Raw genomic sequence first — 6556 nt, forward strand, 5'->3', positions numbered from 1 at the left:
CTGTAATCCCAGCTACTCAGGAGGCTGAGGCAGGAGAATCACTTGAACCTGGAAGGTGGAGTTTGCAGTGAGCTGAGATCGTACCACTGCACTCCAGCTTGGGTGATAGAATGAGACTCCGTCTCAAAAAATAATAATAATAATAATAATAATAATAATAAATAAATAAATAAAGCAGCTCAGCAGACTCCAAGAAAATACAGAGAAGCAATTCAGTAAAATCAGGAAAACAATAAATGACAAAATGAGAAATTTAATAGAAATTGAAATTGTTTTAAATTATAGAGCTGAAATACACAATGAATAAAATAAAAAATACAATAAAAAGCATCAACAGCAAAATTGATCAAACAGAAGAAAGAATCTGTGAAATTGAAAACATACAATCAAATGAGAAAAAATAAATAAAAAGAATGAAAAAACATTACAGGATTTATGGGACAGCACCAAAAGAACAAATATTCAAATTATAAGTTTCTGAAGAAGAAGAGAGAGCCAAAGGAGCAGAAAGATTATTTAAAGAAATAAGAGTAAAAAACTTCCCAAATCTGGAAAAAGATATAAATATACAGATACAAGAAGGTTAAAGGTTTTGAATCTGATTAAATTCAAAAAGACCACATGAAGACATATATTCAACAGTCAAAAATCAAAGACAAAGGGAGCATCTTGAAAGCAGCAAGAGAAAATACGCAAAAAACTTGTAATGGAGTTCCAATAAGGCTAGCAACAGATTTCTCAGTAAAAACCTTGCAGACCAGAATGCAATGATATATTCAAAGTATTGAAGAAAAAAGTGCCAGCCAAGAATACTTTATGCAGGAAATCTGCACTCCACCAATGAAGGAAAAATAAAGCTTTCCTAGACGCAGAAAAGCTGAGGGAGTTTATCAGCACAAGGCTTGCCTTACTAGAAAGGTTAAAAGGAATTCTTTCCAATGAAATAAAAGGATGCTACTTAGTAAGACTATAACATTTGAAAGTACAAAACCCACTGGTAAATATAGATAATGATGGCTGACTAAAAGCATCCAGAACTTACCATCTTTACAGAGAAGGACTAAACAGTATTAGGTTGGTGCAAAAGTAAATGTGGTTTGAGGCATTAAAAGTAATGATAGAAAACTGCAATTACTTATGAACCAACCTAATAAATAATCACATATCAAATAAAGTGTCTAGAAGAGAATGCTGGAATCCAGCAGGGAAGCAACAGGGACTCTGAGGCACAAAAGCTCAAGATGGCAGCATAGAGAAAGAATCAAGGCAGCCAGGTCAATCAGCTCAGAGTCAGGAGGAAGTCCCCATTGTGGGGAAAGAGGTAACTGAAAAATCCATATTAGTCCACACTCCCACCAGAAATGCCTGAAGTTCTAACTGCAGAAAAGCTCCTAGACACTCACATGTCCTAAGCCTAGTCTGGAAAGCTGCCTGGAATCCACATGACTGCATTTGTTACAGGGAGAGAATTTGTGCAGGGGCCCACCCCTGGAACCCAGGCTACTATAGTATGGTGCCATTTTGAGAGCAAATACAACAACAGACTATATCCTGCCATGGAGACCAATAGCTCCTGCATCTCTACAACACTGAGACCCCACCAATATCCCCCAACACCCACTCAAAGGGCTGCAGCATCATAGTGCTGGCTAGGCCCAGTGGCACAACCGCACTGCCAGCATCTGAGACCACACAACATCCCAGACCCCAGGGAACACATGGTCGAACACGACAGGTATACTGGCTCAAGGACATAGAGAACCAAAGTGTGAGCTTCCCAGAGCCTGAGAGCAACCTTCCTGGACCTGCTGCCACCAACAGTAACCTCACTCCCCTCCAGCAGTTGGGCCATGAAACACCATACATACCACCCAAGGGCCCAGAGACTGACCTGCCCAACCCACTGAAGAAACCACCAGCTCCCAGCTACCCCACTCAGGAAACGAAACCAGTCCACTCACCCAACTACAGATATTGCCAGCACTTGTGTGCCCACCTGGGGGCCGAAGGAGGAACTGCCCAGCCAGCATTTATGCTCTGCTTGAGTGACCAAGGACCATCCCACTCAGGGCACTACATTGCCACTGCTGGTGCCTGTGCATCCAACCTAGGGCCCAAAGACCAGCCCACATGAAGCACATAACCATCACCACCAGTGCCTGCACATTCAACCTAGGAACCTATGAACCAGCCCACTTGGAATATATGAAACTGCCAAAGCCTCGCCACAGCTTCCACAAATAACTACTCCCTAAGATGCCAAGGAGCTCACATATATCACTAATGTTAATGACAGCCAAAGTAATCATATAGAGACCACACTATAGTGTCCGCCCAAAATCAAAGCCAAAGCACCCTACCCAACTTACATTATAGATACTTCTACGGGGAAACATTTTTCCTTACTAAAGCTACTCCATAAAATTGAAAGAAATGTCAGTTACACCATATGTACAGATATCAATGTAAGGACACAAGAAACATGAAAAAGCAAGGAAATACAACACCTCCAAAGGAATGAAATAATTCTCCAGTAACAGACCCCCCATAAAAAGAAATCTATGAAATGCCTGGAAAGTAATTCAAAATAATGATTGTAAGGAAACACAGAGATACAAGAGAACACAGATAAACATTGCAAATCAAGAAAACAACTCAGTATCTGAATGAGAAATTCAACAAAGAGATGCATATCATAAAAAAAAGAAGCAAACAGAAATCCTGGAACTGAATAACACAACGAATAAAAGCAAAGCTACAATGGAGAGCTTCTAAGATAAACTAGATTAAGCAGAAGAAAACTGAGCTTTTGAAGTAACCCAGTCAGACGAAAACAAGGAAGAAAAGATAAAAGAATGAAGATGTGTAAGATACCAAAGCCAAAAAAAAAAAAAAAAAAATCAAAATTTTAGAGTTCCAGAAGTATGAAAAAGTCAAAGAAAAATTATTTAATGAAATATTAACTGAAAACTTCCCAATTCTTGCCAGAGATACAGACATTCAGATACAGGAAACTCAACTATCCCTAAACACAGTCAATCCATAAATGTCCTCTCTGAGGCAGATTATAGTCAAACTGTCAAAAGTTAAAATCAAAGAGAGAATTCTAAACATAGGAAAAGTGTCAAGTCACATATAAGAAAATCCTCATTAGAAGAACAGCAGATTGCACCAGGCAGAGTGGCTCATGTCTGTAATCCCAGCACTTTGGGAGGCTGAGGCAGGTGGATCACTTAAGGTCAGGAGTTCAAGACCAGCCTGGCCAACATGGTGAAAACCCGTTTCTACTAAAAATACAAAAATTAGCCAGGTGTGGTGGTGCACACCTGTAATCCCAGCTACTAGGGATTCTGAGGCAGGAGAATTGCTTGAACCTGGGTGGCGGAGGTTCCAGTGAGCTGAGATTGGGCCAAATAGTCCGTGGGTGGCCGGAAGTCCTGGAGTGCGGTCACCAGGCTGTGATCTAGCATAAGGGCGGAGCCCAGAAAGGGTGTGAGATGGGAGAAACCTCCTCCCCTGACCCCACAATGCGGCATCCGCTGGTCCTGCTGCTGCTCCTCTCTGCCCTGGTGACTCCCTCCACTGCAGCCTCTATCCACGACGCTGATGCCCAAGAGAGCTCCTTGGGTCTTACAGGCCTCCAGAGCCTACTCCAAGGCTTCAGCCGACTTTTCCTGAAAGATGACCTGCTTTGGGGCATAGACAGCTTCTCTGCCCCCATGGATTTCCGGGGCCTCCCTAGGTACTACCAAAAGGAGAACCAGGAGCACCAGCTGGGGAACAACACCCTCTCCAGCCACCTCCAGATTGACAAGGTGACCGACAACAAGAGGGGAGAGGTGCTGATCTCCGAGAAGGTTGTGGCATCCATCCAGCCGGCGGAGGGGAGCTTCCAGGGTAACTGGAAGATACCCAGGATGGAGGAGAAGGAGGCCCTGGTGCCCATCCGGAAGGCCATGGACAGCTTCCACACAGAGCTCCATCCCCGGGTGGCCTTCTGGATCATGACGCTGCCACGGCGGAGGTCCCACCACAATGTCCTGGAGGGCGGCCGCTGGCTCAGTGAGAAGCCACACCACCTGCAGGCCGTCCAGGATGGGCTTAGTGAGGGGACCCACGAGGGCTTCCTAAAAGAGGGGACCCAGGGCTCCTCCCACTCCTGGCTGTACCCCTGAAAGACCCACTTACTGTACATCCCGGCAGCTATAGGGGTGGGGACCGGGAAGCATCTGACTGTAGCCCCCATCAGACCCCACCCGAAGCACCATATGGAAATAAAGTTCTTTCTTACATCTAAAAAAATTAAAAAAATAAAACAATTGCCCCAACAGTTTATGCCTCACTGCCTGATTAGAAAGAGAGAAATGTATTTTATTACCTGCCTTTTATATAATTAAATAGTATCTCCTTTAGACAACGGGGAAAAAAAGTGTAGAAGCTTTTTAGTTTTACATAATCCCATTTGTCTATTTTCGCTTTTGTTACTTGTACTTTGAAGTCATATCAAAAAATCATTTACTCACCAAGGTCATGAAGTTTTCCCGTTTTCTTCTGATTGTTTTAGTTTCAGGTCTCACGTTTAAGTTTTTAATCCATTTTGAGTTGATTTTGAATGTGGTGTGAGATGAGCATCTAATTTCATTCTTCTGTATGTGCGTGTCCACTTCTCCCAATAACAGACTACCTTTACTCATTGTGTGCTCTTTGTATCTTTATCAAAAAACAATTAACCTTAAATGTGTAAGTTTCTTTCTGGGCTCTTAAGTCTGTCCTACTGTTCTATGTGTCTATTTTATGCCAGCATCATGCTATTATGATTATTATAGCTTTGTAATGTCTTTTGAAGTCTGGCGGTAGATGCCTCTGGCTTTGATCTTTTGCTCAAGTCTGCTTTGGCTATTCAGGGTCTCCTGTGGCTCCATACAAATATTTAAATTGTTTTTTCTATTTCTGTGAAAAACGTCACTGGAATTTTGATAGGGATTGCGTTGAATCTGTAGATCACTTTGGATAGTATAAACATTTTAACAATATTAAATCTTCCAATTCATAAACACAGGTATCTTTTATTTGTGTCTCCTTCAATTTATTTTATCAATGTTTTATAGTTTTCAGTGTACAAATCTTTCACTTGCTTGATTAAACTTATTCTTAAGAATTTTATTTTGGTACCCACTAGTTTTCTTTTTTTTCTGCAAAGTTTGTTGTTAGGTGTAGAAACACTACGAATTTGTGTATGTTGATTTTGTATCCTGTCACTTTAATAAATTTGTTTATTACTTGTAATTTTTGTGCATAGTTTTTAGAGTTTTCTGTATGTAAGACCATATCATATGCAAACAGTGACCATTTTACTTCTTTCTTTCTGCTTTGGATACTTCTTATTTCCTTTTCTAGCCTAATTGCTCTAGCTAGGACTTTCAGGACTATAGTGGATAGAAGTGGTAAGAACGGGCATTCTTGTTTTGTTCTCGATCTTAGAGGAAAAGTATTCAACTTTTCACCATTGAGTATGATGTAAGCTGCGGTTTATCATATAAGGCCTTTATTGTGTTGAGGTACATTCCTTCTATACCTAGTTTGTTGACAGTTTTTAATCATGAAAAGATGATTAATTTTATCAAATGTTGTCTCTGCCTCTATTAAGATGATCTTATGGTTTGTGTCCTGTACGCTTTTAATGTGGCATATCACATTTATTGATTTGCACATATTAAACCATTCTGGCATTCTTGGAAAAAAAATCTCATTTGGTCATGGTAAATAATACTTTTAATGTGCTGCTGAATTCATATTGCTAGTATTTTGTTGAGGATATTTGCATCAATGTTCGTAAGAAATATTGACCTGTAGTTTTCTTTTTCTGCAATGTTCTACTATTTCTTTAAATAAGAATATTACCCCTTTGACTCCTTCTCCTTATTTATATTCTTTAGCTTGAATATTTGCTCTTTTAATGTTGTCCCATAAATCCCATTAGCTTTCTTCATTCCTTTTTTATTCTTTTTTTCATTTTTCTCCTCTGCCTATATATTTTGATATAATCTGTTTTTTACTCCACAAATTCTTTTTTCTCTTTAATCAATTTTGCTGTTGATGCTCTCTGTTGCATTTGTTCATTACATACATTATACTTTTAAGCTCTAGAATTTCTATTTGATTTTTAAAATAATTTCAATTTCTCTGTTAAATTTCTAATTTGGATCATTTATTGGTTTTCTGATACCAGCCAAATATTTCTTTATATTTTCTTGATGTTCACTGAGCTTCCCTAAATAAAACAATAATTTATAAATAATTATAAATTCTTTGTGAGGCATTTTGTATATCTCCTTATTTGGGGTCAGCTACTGGAAGATTACTGTGGTTTTTTTGGTGACATTATGTATATCTCCTTGGTTTTTCATGTTTCTTAATGTTCCTTACATTAATGTCTGTATACAAGACATTCTGGTCATGGTGTCTGGAATGGTCCATGAATGGGCTTGCATTGAAGTCCTCAGGCGAGGTGGGTTGGTGTTTGGGTCAGCGTATCAAAGGGCCTGGCACATGGACC

General features: G+C 39.8%; 1 pseudogene; it reads left to right on the forward strand.

Moving 5' to 3' along the window:
* Positions 1-3497: 3497 nt before the first annotated feature.
* On the forward strand, positions 3498-4175 carry LOC116270701 (annotated as a pseudogene).
* The last annotated feature ends 2381 nt before the right edge of the window (positions 4176-6556 follow it).

This window comes from Papio anubis, chromosome 16 (assembly GCF_008728515.1).
Source record: "Papio anubis isolate 15944 chromosome 16, Panubis1.0, whole genome shotgun sequence".
In the NCBI taxonomy this organism is placed as follows: domain Eukaryota; kingdom Metazoa; phylum Chordata; class Mammalia; order Primates; family Cercopithecidae; genus Papio; species Papio anubis.